The sequence below is a fragment of the Accipiter gentilis genome, chromosome 6 (genome assembly GCF_929443795.1).
Source record: "Accipiter gentilis chromosome 6, bAccGen1.1, whole genome shotgun sequence".
NCBI lineage: Eukaryota > Metazoa > Chordata > Aves > Accipitriformes > Accipitridae > Astur > Astur gentilis.
This window is the reverse complement of record NC_064885.1, coordinates 3,389,185-3,403,775: the sequence shown is the minus strand read 5'-3', so window position 1 is coordinate 3,403,775 and position 14,591 is coordinate 3,389,185. Positions and strand designations below refer to the sequence as shown.

At 39.5% G+C, this 14,591-nt stretch overlaps 1 protein-coding gene across 8 annotated transcripts in view; it reads right to left on the bottom strand.

The window, feature by feature from the left end:
* Positions 1–14,591, bottom strand: part of BCAS3 (BCAS3 microtubule associated cell migration factor) — a 376,521-nt gene that overhangs the window by 121,986 nt on the left and 239,944 nt on the right. The gene's annotated exons all lie outside the window — the stretch shown is intronic.

Genomic DNA, 14,591 nt, shown 5'->3' with positions numbered 1-14,591 from the left:
TTTCACCCAAAGTAGTAATAACATATTCGGGCATATAAAAAAATCTGACCAGGAAAACACTGGGACAACATGACCAAGCTCACCACTCTTCTGAATTTCCTACACAGAAACATACCATTTTCCAGCACACCCTGCAGAATAATTGGATATCTTCCAATCCCCACATTACAGGTCGTGACTTACTGGTGCAAATTTGGATTCTACTGAGGACCTGCTTATCGACTGAAATTCGGATGGCATGACACAGCAAGAGACTTTGGCTTGCCATTGCATATTTGAATGCTGGTTTATAGAAAAGGACTATGTTTTAGTTCAGCCAGCATTTTACCCCACAAGGACATATGGCTCAGATTTGTGATGGAAAAACAGAAGAAGCAATGATTCTACAGGACTGCAATTTATTTCAGAATTGTAAACACAGAAGGGATGGCTTCTTATGAAATTTTTAAAACCAACTGCTAGTTTTACTATCTGTTGTGCTTCCCGTTTGCAGAGTCCAAGGGGTATATTTTCACCTTGACGTACAAAGAGTTATACATGAAAACTATGCTCTTCAATTTTTCTTCAGGGAGTTGGTGTTAGCTGCATTATTTCAGTGCTGCTGAGCTTGTTGCAACTGGCCTAACTTTACCTTGGTAGACAACCACTGAACTCAAGTCAGAGCCATCTCAAAAGCCTAATTAGGCACTTCTGCAAATCCGAAGTATCTTGTACATTTTTATATGTCTTACGATTTTAGAAAGCAGTCTTTTCCCCCTCCTTATCCAAAGGAAAATTAAAACAATTCAGTGTTAGAAAGAAGGAACATAAAGAGTAATGACAGTCTTACTTCCCCCGGTTTCACGAGCCTGAAGTTAAATACTTGCCTTTGTACAACTGTTTCCCTTCTTTTATTAGCTAAATATTGTGGCACCATGCAACCAGAGCACAAAGAATAAAATTACAACAATTTGAGATGAGTGTAACTTTTACAAGAGTCAGATATCCCTAACAACCCAGACAGTCAATAACCCAGCACAAATTAACTCTGGCAAATAATAGGTGTGTTGACCCTAAATTCATGAGGCAATAAAACCTACCAACAGCCCGTTGTTTTAAAATACTCAGGCACTTCTCAAAGACAATATAGTTTTTGTTTGTGAGCAAGAAGATCATTAATTAGGAAAGCTTTTAAAAAAGGTTTTAGTATCATTAGCAAAAACTAATAGGAAAATAAATTAACTTACAATATCCGACACCAAGTCTGAAAAAACAGAAAGGCATTAAAAACCCAAAGCTAACCAGTCCATGTCCCAAGGACTGCATCCCATAGACCCACTTCTCCACAGACCTCCATAACCACAATAACAAAATTAAATTTCCTCCCCTTCTTATAGCATTTTGAGTTAGAGACGCACTGCTGTGAATGCAGATCTGTCGTATGGTGGAGTCACAGCAATATAATTTGAACCAACTCTGTTCATCTCTTCAACTCCACAACAATGAAAATACACTTAAAAACACAAAGCCATAATCTGTTCTTCCAAATTTGTTTTCTTTCTGAGAGCTTTTTAACAATAGCAGAGCTCCGGTAAAGTTACTATTCAAAAGCTGTCCTATGGTTAGGCTCTGGTGTGAATTCTTAGTTCTTGAAGGAAAACACATTTTCTAATTATTTGGAGAGTCTGTTTAAAAATGCAGTACGTTAAAATAAAACACCATGAAAGTGGCCCAAAATATTTTATGGCTTTGAGTAAAGTTCTTCTTTCCCCTTCCCATGGATGCTTGCTAAGAGATGCCATAATTAGTCTGCCAAAAAATGATTACATACGAAGGACTGCACATAATGAAATTGTCCACTATTTCAACCATGTCAACTACAGACTTATGAAAGATTTATACCTACTTCATATTAAAATTATTTAGTAAATGTTACATAGCACAGCAAAAACCACGGGCATGTTATCGAGAGGGAGTCAGGCTCAGTGCAGAGCGCTCAAACCCAATGGCCAACACGAGCAGACTCTGCAAGCAAAGTGTTTATGTGGCCATAAAACCATATGGTGGCAGACCACAATTTTCTGTCTTTCTAGAAAGAAAGAAAGAAAATACAGAATTTAAATTTTAAAAAGGAAGTCATCCAGAAAGTAAATTGAAATATTAGTAACAGATATCAAATTTTGGAAAACGAACTGAGACAATTAAAATGCCCTTGTAACTGCAACTGCTTGCTAAACCAAACCCGTGCTCTTGGACAGATTGCCTAATTTAAGCAGACGATGTACCTTCCTCTTGGCTTTTGCTTCAAGCTTTCCTTCCATGAGAAGTCAAGTAATTAACTTGCCAGGGGAAGAAATTTTCCTCTTCAATACCTTTACATTTGTATAAAGCAAAATTACACAAAACGCTGATGCAAGACCCAAAGGGAAAATACTTGCGCTGTACAGCACACCCTTGCCTAGACCACCTTAAATCCACCCATTGCCTGCGCCTGGCTCCAGATCCGGACATCCCCGTGATGCACCAGGGCCCAGTGTCTGCCTGCTGGGATGGAGTTTATTCGCAGGAAATATGAAGGGAAAATTCACGCTCAGCTGCTTAATGAGAACTGACATTCCATCTCCAGAGAGAGAGAAACTTTGGATGTCAGGCAGGTTAGCATAGGGCAAGCAGACGGTCAATAAAATATTCAATAAAGTACTCTGATATGATAGATCTAATATTGTGGAAAAAGCCAGAAATCATTTTTTTTATAAGAAAACGAGTTTAAAATGGTGGTTAAAATGGCCTATACAGTACTAACCTGCTAAAACTTGAAGACAATTGCGACTGGTTTTTGAACTTGTTATAAAAAGTAAAACCAAATAAAGGGTCATGTAGCACAAGATATGCTTCTGTGGACATGAAAGCAGTTAATTTAGAACAAATGCGCATACCGTTTTTTACAAAAGCTCTCCAGAATAATTTTACAACTGATTTTTAATTTTTTCCTTAAAAAAATAAGAAAAAAATCTATCTATCACACTAAACCACACGATGCTTAGGGACAGAGGCACAAACCTCACCTAGTCTGGATCGCAGCAGAGCACGTGCTGACCCGAGTGACCCGGGAGCAGCCCCAGGTGCTCCAGCATCAGCACTGGGGTCCCTCCTCCACAACGGGATCTAACTTGCCACTCATTCTTCCAAGCAGGATTCCTACTAGATTTCTTCTCTGAGCAACTTTTTTGTGATAGCTCTTTCATGCCCTGCTGTCAGTGACTTCTTCAATTTTCCTCCCACCTCACCACAGTGAAGCGTTTGGTAGGAAAACCCTGGAGGGATCAAGAAAGCAACAGGCCATATGCAGTGAGTCCCTGCAATCATTCTAATGAAGCTAAATCTTGAGTTTACATAAAAGGAAAATTAAATCAAGCACTGGAGTGGATTGGAAAGAAATACACCAGGAGATGGATAAAGTTAATCACGTTTAGTTAAGACTAATGCTGACCTACTCAGGCTTGCCTTGGAGATCCTTCGTACTTACTGTAAGTTTTATCTATATGGGAATACAGAAGCACACAGAGCTGTAGCAGCTGCCCTGAATTTCTGCAGCGTTTTACGTCTGCAGGCTGCCGGGACAGTACCACTTCATCCCTGCAGCATCACTGCTAAATATCGCGGATGGAAATACGAGAAGCCGGGGCTGTGGATCGTGACTCGGGGACTCCTGAAGCCCGGTCCTGTCCTTTAAACCCTGCAGGCAGTAATAGGTTTAATAGGTAAGTCAGGGAAAAACTCCTTCACCTCAGTAAAATAACAAAAGCAAAATTTCGTTCTCATATCACATCACTCCTGTCACCCTTCCAAAGGGAACCTGGGATTTGACCGGGACGTTCTGCCAGGCAGGAGGCTCCGTCCCGAGCAGGCACGTTTCACAGAGCTGCACCTCATGCTGCGGGGCCAAGAAACCAGCTACGAGGCGTGCGGGCAGCTCTGTACAGACCAACCCGCAGGAGCCTGGTGCTCTATACAGAGCAACAACTTGCTGCTTGCTTTCTCTCTCCAAAGAAAGATCTTTTTTTGCCTGTAGTTTATCTCGTGGCCTGAAACTTGAAAGTAAAATTACTTTTAAGAGAGGAAATGGCACAGGAATTCCTACAGTCATTACATTGATTTTTTTTTTTTGTTTGTTTGTTTTATTTTTCACAAAGATCTCAACCACATCTCCAGCAGGTGTTGGTAGGAAAATGACAGACTATTAAAATAAAGAGAATAAATCTATTACATTCAGCCATTCTAATATGGCAACTTCTTCATTTTTTTCCCCTCCTAAAATAAAATTGTATCTTCAAACAAAAGGTATCCAATGTTTTGACATAAACCCACGGCATCGTCTCAGACACACGATGGGGAAGAGCTACGTGGCCTCAGACAAGAGGGTGGCTTGCAGCAGCTCTGCCATAGAAGCTCAACGATTGGCACGCACAGGTTGCTGCGTGTTTTGGAGGACATATCCAGTCCACGGGCCACCAGCTGACTATCATACTTCTTATCTGACATGTATAATTTAAGAAATGGAGTTGTATTTCCCAAAATGTTTACTTTCATGAGTGCTGAAGCAAATGTATTCCTTTAACTCATTCTGCTTTAACTGGTATCAGCTACACAAACTACACAGTCTCCCGATGAAGGAGCAAAAGATTAGGATATGAATCTGTCAAGTTTGGAATATTTTTTTCTGCATAGCTCCGTTAAATGACTGAAGACAATAATGCTTCAGTATTTTCTGAGAATAGCTCATTTGTTCTTTATTTCAGTGTTACAGAAAAGATTATTTGCAACTATTCACTTCCTTACAAAATATTCAGATTCTTCAATGAAAAGAGTTTCCCACATTGTGTAGCCACCCACACAGCTCCATTTGAAAGTGAATGAAAAGCTGTGCTTGATAATGTTGAATATGTTAACCTCTTACAGTTCTCCAGTTCTGGTGAGCCACTTTTCTTCTGCATCTGCACAAGGAAAAGTGATGAACACAAGCTAGATTCTGTTGATTACGTACAAATACATGCACCAAAGGCATCAAGTGATTGAGACTGAAGCGATTTCTTAAGATCGTCATCTGTGTCTGAAGTTGTTTCCTTTCTGGCAAACTAAAACCAAATTTAAGCTTGCTTGGAATTAATTGTAATATGTAACACACCATAATTAGTAATGGGATATGAAACATTTTCCTTTCTACTTTCAGCTACTTGGTGTCAGCTTTGACTAGTTCAAACTCAAACAGAAGTCATGACCATTTAATGACGAGCTAGTGGTCTATGCAAAATAGCCTAGTGGTTTAAGTCCCTTCCCTAATCGTACATACCACCACTGTCATAATTAGCACTCGTGATGGCAATCTCAACAGAGACGAGGGATACCGACTGGCAGACACGAAGCCCAGTGTACGTGAACCAAACTATTGAATGAATGTTCATTCCAATCCTTGTGTCTTTTTTAGAAAAACATAATTTGCACCGTACTGCTGCTTCTTGGAAAGTCGCCTTTGCTTATAAGCATCTTGACACCTCAGCAAACTCCCGTTTGATGCCCCGATCAAGGACAGAAGCAGCAGGACTGCTCTCCCTTCGCAGGACCCGCTGCCACAGTGTGCTCAGATGAGGGCACGCGTGGGGCACTACGCCAGTGGGGTACAAGGACCTCAGGTTGAGTAGTGCCGGGGAAATGACAACTCCCAGAGTAGCTCCTTTCTAAACCAGTAAAACTTCCTATTTGCTAACTCATGTTTACCAATTGCCTTTAAACCTGAACTACATCTCTGACTTTGTCCTCTCTTGTCTGAGCACATCAGCGTACACCTGCCCACAACGCCAGTTCCTACAGATCCTCGAACACTCAGAGCTCCACCACGTGCAGCTGACAGCCAGGCCACGAGCCTGGTACCTCTCCAGCAAGCAGGGGCATGAATTACCTGGAACACAGTATGAACGCATCCGGACGGTTCAAATAATCCAAACACACTAAACCACCTCCCTTGCAATTTGACTACAACACACTGCAGTCGCACCATTCTGCAAATCTCCTAAGCACGACACGTGACTCGGGCATCAGCTCTTTAAAACCCCCAGCATTTCTTCCCCACTTTTCCTTGTTTCCCTACTCACACGTCTCTGCCCTGTGAATCCCAACGAGGTGCGCGAGGCTTAGGCCAACGTATCGCTTTTCCCTTCCCGTCATCCCATTTCACCGCGAAATCTGATTCTTCCATCTGTCCCTTCCTCCTCGCCCCATCTGGCGAAATTCAGCAGTTGCATTAATACGATCTGATGCTCCAGCCAGCGCTCACATCCGCACCACGTCTGCACTGCAGCATCGCTGCTTGGCTCCTTTAAGAGATCACTAAAAGAGATGTTAGTAGATTGAAGAAATTCAGAGGAAAAAAAAAAAAAGAATGAACGAAAGAAAGAAAGAAAGAAAGAGTTGCTCTTCTTTGAGAGCTGGCTGGAATGGAGAGCTATCTTCATAAATAGACAGGAAACAGAAAAGACTAATGTTGGGCAGATGACAGATCCCTGAATTCAGTTAACTGGCCTTCAAGATATGAACTGTTCTATTAAACATAGAGGCATTATGTTGGTCATCCACTTTAAGCCCAAGAGTGATTAAAATGCTGGCAGAAAATAAAAACTGGCTATTGAAGAGCTTGCCCTGAGGTCCTAATTTCAAATCAAATTTTACAGCGCCGCACAGGAACAATGGCAGCCCAGTACTCCAAGTCTTCTTTTTGTCACTTTGTACAAAGAAACCCCCTCAAACTCTCTCAAAGAACAATGGCCCCTCTAGATTCGCAACTACGCCAAGAATGGGCTCAAACCATACAAAAACACATTTTAAAAATACATTTTACACTGCCCTTGACATTTGAGATAAATAGAAGCCAATGCATTGAAATTCCAAGTATTTTTTATATCCTTTCACAATGTGAATTTTTTATTTTCCCCAGTCTACTTGATCTTTGACATTCTGGCCTCTGGAAAAGAAGGACACAGCAGAGCAGTCAAAGAAATTAATTATGTAGATAATTGCATTTTATTAAAATGATTACTGTAGCAGAGAACTCAACAAATGACAGCTACACGAACCTGGCCCCCAGAAGAAATCAAGAGGACACAAACAGTTCATTTTTAATTGAAAAACTTCTCAGCTATTAACATTTAATTATCTGTTACTGATATATGGCACTAGTTTAATTAGCATTTTTCTATACGTCAGGTTTGCCTTTTAGTAAAAACACTTTTTTAAAGTTCTGCTGAGCTGCCGTAGATTCCCCGTTTCTACAGTCTGAGTTTATTTGAATTTGGCAGCTTGGATACAGACAGTTGTTTCCTAGTGAACAGCACACAAGACCATATGTTTCAACATTTAAGCAATTTAGAATCAGAGGTATAATTCTGAGTGTCCTTAGCAGAAATTGTACATTAAATACCCAAAGGATCTGAGCTCTACAAGAGATACAGCCTTTTTTAGCACTTTTCCCATAGCAACAAAACCACTCTATGCTACTTATATCATATACTCGAACCACAAGCATGCTGAGAGCGTTGGTGAGCTGACTAAGTCTGCAGCCAGACGGTTCTAGGGCTGCTGTGTTTTCAACAGCAAGGGACAAGCAAGTATATAATTTTCCCTTTCTCTTTCCTGCACCTCTCTCCCATCAGGCAGGATTCATCCAGAATTGCCTCCAAAACACACTTACGGGTGACGACTTGTACCTGGTTTCTTGATTTGTGGACATCTACTTTGTAAGAAGGCATTAATCTACAGCTTCTTTTGCCAACCAAAAATAAAGCCAAATATGTTGCTTGTGTTGTTCTCTTTGTTTCTGGGATGATGTATATCACCAGAACTATAGATTTAAATCAAGATACAGCCAAGGCATGTCTGGCATGATACGCCATGCTCCTGCACTGGTTCGTCCACTCTGCTTTTCCTGGCACGAGGTCACACAACCTCCAAACCGCACAAGAACATTGTAAAAGTAGGTTCAGAAAGAAAAAAAAAAAACAACCAGCAAACCCTGAGAGGGAAAAAAACCCTCAAATCACAAACTACATCACTGAATCTATTAATAAGTCTTCTCTGTTTTAATCACAACTCCCCTGATAAAACCAGAATGAAAATGACAATCTGAAATTAAAATTTAGTGATATTTTCTTCTTAGAGGATAGGCACGAACCAAGAAATCTAGCAGTTTATCAAATACCCTCAAGAATTCGAGTGAAGGCTTGTTCTTAAAAGCGATGGACCTAAGCATGATCCCCCTGAAGTCACAAGGAACATCCCAGACCACGTGTTGAACATGGGGTGGCAGTTCCTGATCCTCAGGCAAACTCAAGACCCATTTGTCACTTTCACTCCCTTTTAACCGCTTTTCTGAACACGTTGTGCTGCATAACAGCCACTTATTCTTCAATTTTTCACACTACCACTTTACAGAAAACTGGAACAGCAAATAGTTTTTTCCAGAGTGGGAATGTGCCGTGCGGGATGCAGGACTGCCACGCGGTCCCCGCTCCCAGCAGCCAGGAACCGGCAGTCCCTCACACTGCTACAGCCTGCATGTCTACAGGGCTGTAATGGACTCAAGATTTCTTTTCTTTTAATCTTTTTTTTTCCCCCCATCCCATATATGTATGGAAACTGAAGAGATAATAGTATTCAAAAACATGTCCTTATAGCTTTCATTAAAACAGTCATTAAATTAACAACTATTAAGTTACTAATTATAATTTCTAGACATAAAATGTTTTCAAAGTCTTTTTCATCAATATATAAAGGTCGTTTTCATTTGGTGAAGGTTCTGCCCGTCGTTTGTACTTGGTACTCTGGTATAGAAATTCACTTCAAATACATGAGTGATTCTGAGTGATTAAAAAAAGCAAACAAAACCTCCAGAATTAATTCCATTTGTGGGTATTTCCTTAAACAGCATTAATAACCTAATGCATTTAAAAGGAAGATTTAGAATTATAATTCACTTGTATTTCATAGGATTAAAAATGCAATATATGTAATATAGCCACAATATATACATACAAACATATCAAGAAGGTACAGTATCCATTTCTGTTGTGCAGGAGTTCAATGTTGACACCTTTGGAGATCATTTAAATTTTACTTCCATCTACTTCAATGATGTAAAATCCAAAGAAAACATTTATCATTCACATAGGTCTGAAAATATAAATTCAATAGGATATAGGTCAAAGAATATATAGTAATCAGGACTGAAAACTAAGTATAGGTTTCTCATTTGGAAGTAGATTTAAAAGCAATACCCAGTCCTTAGTGTCCACTACACCTAATAGAAGACATGATTTTCTATACATTTCTTTACCTCTTGTAACATCAATCGCAAGTTTGCAAAAAAAAAAAAAAAAAAAAAAAAAAAATTCAATAAACCAGCTAATTTTATTTCTTTACTCTCAGAAAAAAGAACACTCAAAGGGACTTCTTGTAGGCCAGTATTTTGTTTGACAGTATATCTCTCCTGCTGCTAAAAGTAGCAGCATTTTCAGTAGAAACAATAAATACGTTAAATGAATGTAAGCTTTCAAAAGGCAAGAGAGAATGGAAAGAAATGCCCACTCCTGAGAGGGACTAACTACCTGGGTGCAGAGGAGCCCCGCGTGCCCTTGTCAAAGCAGCCCAGGTTATTCTCGTCTCCTCTTTTTCACTAGAAATTCCATGCTGACCCTGAGAAACACTGTCATCAAAACAAGGACAGTTCCACGAAACATATCTCCACTGCGAAAACATTTAATAAAAACATTCCCATCCCATTCTAATTTTAATTTGCACTAAGTTTCAATGCAAAGAAACAGACACAGCTGTCCGATTTCTTCCTCCAAAGCACCCCAACTTTTGAGTTCCCTACCCAAAATTTTAAACAAAATCTATCGGACTTTAAGGCACGCTAGGTAAATTGGCGTTTAAGAAAATTAAGCTTTAACTAACTAAATAAAATGCTGCTTAAATATTACTGGGCTCTTTGGCTATATCTAATAGCAAGACTACTAAATAAAGCCCTTACAAGAAAAAAATGCACAGAGGGAAAATCGGATTGTTATTTTTAACACTGATAATTTTGTTTAAAAGAAGATTCCTTCCTGTGTTTCATCATTTTACGTTATGTTCTATTATAGAAACTAATGTGGGAAAAAAAGTTCAGAAAAATCCAGGCCCAGAATATTATGGAAAAAAGAACCACCAAATGTAAAGGTCCTGTAATATTTGGTATCTTTAGATTTTTCTGCACTGGTTCACATGACCCCCCATTTATTTTTAGAAAGGCAGCAATTCCCACTTGGATACGGTGCAATACCTTGTACCCGAATGTTGCTTTGCACAAATAAACCATAGAAAGTGTTGACTTAAAAATAAAACATTGGAAAAGGAGAAAGTTTTTTTTCTCTGTGAAAATTTCCGGAAAAGCTGTAAACAAAGGCAGGTTTGGCTCAGTGGTTGAGCGACTCTGTTGAGCTGTTGAGGATGGAGAACATATCAAACCTCACAGAGTGAGGAAATGTTTGTAAAACAGTTAGTAAATCATAGGCAGCAAGGTCACCATGTTTAACAGCAGGAATGACACTTTGCCAAAACCCCAGCTGTGAAAGGGCGTATATGCACACGGGCTTGTCTCTCATTTATTCTTCTTCACATCCGAATTTTATTTTTTTTTTTCCCTAAATCTCTATTTCTTTAAAAGCAGGGAAAACGTACAGGATTCCAAATTGAGGAGGTCTGCCAGGACTGACGCATTCATCCATCAAATAATCTCAATACCTGGTTTTGTTTCACCAAACAGAACGTAAGCTGTTAAAGCACCAAGAAATTCTCTGCAGTCTGAATGATTTCCCTACAGATTGATACCGACTGACCTTTTTATCTCAGGGACAGAGTTTTAAGTTCTTGCTGCTGCTCTAAATTCACACACGCAAAAAACTCCAACAATCTGGCCTCTCCGAAAACTGGCACAGCCGCAAGGTGAAATTACACATTTTTAAATACAGATGCTACAAACCCACGTACGAATACAAGGAGTTTAATTCATCTGATGCCAAAAAACCCAGCAATGATTATTTCAAGTTGAAAAGTTGTCATGAAATCACTTCATAATATGGAGAGATTTATAAAATGACTCACCTGCTACTGTAGAAATCAAACACCCTGCGGTGTGTCACTGGCAGGCAGCATATAGCAAAGGAAGTACTTAAGCACATACTTGACTTCAGCTCCTTGCATGTTTGAAGTTAAGCATGTATGTAAGTGCTTTGCTGGACTGGGGCCTATATGCTGGACAACTATGATAAAAAAAAAATTTTCCTTCCAAATGACTTATATGTTACATCTCTATTAAAATGTTGGGGTTTAATCACAGTTTATGGTGAGGTTTTGAAGTGTCCTGTTCCCCTGTTCGCTACATGATGAGACAACGCAATCGGGAACTGGGGAGAAAAACTTGATCTACAGCGATGAAAACAGGTTTTGCTTTTGGGGGAAGAACCCACGGGGCACTCCTCCTTCCTTTAGGTGGCAGAAAAGTGACATTACGGTTAGTAAGAGCACAGTTGGTAGGCAGGCCGTTAAATAAGAAATCACTTGATCAATGCCTGTTAAATGTAGGTAAGAACTACAGCATGACATTAAGCCACTGAAAAGTCTAATACCAAAGTTACATGTCGTCTTGCTTCATATTGGAGGAAAAAACAGGAATTCAATTTGAGGGGGGCAGTTTTTTCTTTTAAATTATTTTCTCTTTTGTACTATGAATCCTTTCTCCTGGTCTAGTTCTGCTGCTTTCTTTATAAAGCAAAAGTTTAAAGTTAAAACGACTCCTAAATCCAAACTCTACACGTCTCGCACAAACTCACAATGCGGTTAAAATTTTTCAAACGGCTCTCCTCGTCACGGGCCAAACCAAACCCTTCTACCTTAAGAGATTTTTTGTGTTTTTGGGGGTTGGTAACCCAGCTAAAGATTTCAACTTTGCAAATGAAACTCACTCTGCTTTTAAATGCACTTCTAGTCCTCAGCCCTGCTCTGAAGTACTGCAGCCACCGGTGGGCCAGCACAGAGGTCCATTAGCGCAGCCGTGCCGGGTTGCCGACGGCAGCACGGCCACCATGGAGAGCCCCGCTTTGTCGGCATGCTCCGGTGCAGACGTGCACTTAAAGCTATGTTCCTAGGAAAAGGAAGGAAGGAAGGAAATGACTTTAAGCTACATTTAAGCTACTATTTTCACTGGTTTTGCTGCTTCGAAACCAAAGATGACGACGAAGGAAAAATATTCGTAGTATAAACGTCATACAGAAAAGCACTACAGAAAAATTAATGAGTGAAGCTACGTTTATAGGGGACTTAGTAGGGACCAAGTAAATTAACACCAAATAATAAAAATTGAGGCCAACTGTATGTATATGTACATGGCAAGGCACTAATTCTTCCAACACTTTATTTACAGAAACAGGAGTTTCTATATGATCATGATTGTATTTAACAAGAGCTCTACCAATCAACATAACAGGAGGAAGAAGAACTTTATCCTAAAGGCAAGTAACTGAAAAACACTAAGACAAGAGGGTTAGTTTAGTATTACGTAAACCTGAAAGTGACTTAAAATAATTAAACCACAGTAGTGCAACGCCAATCATTTTACCCATCTCTCTTCTAAGAGGAGAGACTCTTTCTTAAATGGAAAATCCTATAGTGAAATGATGGACCTGACTATTAATTAACCAGTCCTGTGTGTTGAACATTTCCATCTGGTTAATCTTCTGGAAAGGAATTACTGTTTCATTTTATGAATTCTACTTCTTTGCTCATTACGTGAAGCTTTCAGCATATCTGCTCGGACCGTATAGTTTATTTTTCAGTCTTTTCTTCTTCTTTGGTCTTTCCTGTTCAAGTTCTGTTCAGTAATATGGATCAGTTGTGCTTTGTGGAGCAGTTCAATGAGATTAAATCAACAATGTGTCTTAAACTGCCAGTACATAAGTTAAAATTTACCTCCCTTAATCCATCTTACGTGCTTCAGAATTGTACTCCAAGAACCAGAAATATTAATTAACAGACAATATGTTTACCATTCAATTCCTAAATTTCTAAGGAAAGCTTTTGCTACCTAGTATTCTGCCACCTCTTGTTTAATGCACAGCCTTCCATTCCATTTCTGCATCTGAGACATTCTCGTGTCTCTGCTGTCACTGGGATATCTAGGGACCTATTCCAACTCACCCCCATCTTAAGTCCACAGGAATAGGAATTTGTTTATTTGTTACCAACGAAGCTAAAACTGTACTGAAACATGCTTCAAAAGAAACTGATGGAGTTCAGAAATTCACATGAAGCCCTGTTGTTACAGATGGTGGCTTTTCTTCTTCGAGAAGCCTGCAGATTACCGCCACGGGAAGCACGCATTCTTAGCCCAGCTACACATTGCCCCTGGACAGAAAACTGGCCTCAAGTAACATTTGCCTGCTTATTCCTCTAAGCACCAGATTTGTTACAGTGAAAAACAAACATACTTTTTTTAGGTTTTGTAAGGTAGATTGTGTGCCCCGAAAGAGAAGTTTATTTGACCTGGATTCTGAACTTGAAATTATTCAAGCACATCCCATGTATGTTACCAGTCTCGGATGCTTCCTACCTGTCACTTCATCTAATAGTACTTGAAATACTTTAAATTTTCTCTCACCTTGCTTTCTCCTTCTGTCAAACTCTGTAAAGAAACAAATTTACAATACTTAGTTTTATTACAGTTGTTCCAATTATTGTCATTTGTGAGGGTTTCCAGCAGTAACACTGCCGTACTCAAGCCGCGTTATTCTTACACATGCTAAGCTTTACAGACAACAAGAGTTACAGAAGTACATCTGAATTATTATTTTGTAAACACAGATATCCTTTAATGTAGATGTCTTAATGACTACCTTTGGGTTTCAATGCAACGCATGCCTTGGTGTTTTAACTTGGTACACCATCGTCATCTATTGCTTTAAACTCCTTGTCTTATTTAGACTACCTAGATCGCATTCAGTTCTCTTATTTTACTGAGTTTCATTTCACAGAAACTAAACAAGCAGGCACTTTAGAAAATTAACTCTGTCAAGACAGAAGTCTAGCAACAATCTTTAGAAGAAATGACACTGCTTGGCTTTGACATTACTGTGTTCTCCTTCTCCCTCCAATGCTGAATTTTTTCATGGAGCTCACTGCCTCGCAGGTAGAGCTTAGCTCAAACACCCATCTCCAACATTAACCCCTGACATCTGCTCTTCATAAGCACACTTCAGAAAGACAAGAGTTAAGAGAAAAAATACAGAAGTCTGAAGCTAGCAACTACAAGAGAAATCAAGCGTTTTATTAATACTTCTATTAATCCTCCCCTTAATCCTTTATGGTATTAGAACCTCTCTAAAGCACCCTGATTTTTATATGTATTCTTTTAAGCTGTAAAAGTCTCAAGGTATATTTTTCATTAAAAGTCAAACGACTAGATCTGGGTAAAAACGTAGATACATTTCTTCAGTAAACATACTCCTAACTGGCCACTGCGAAGCCACTTC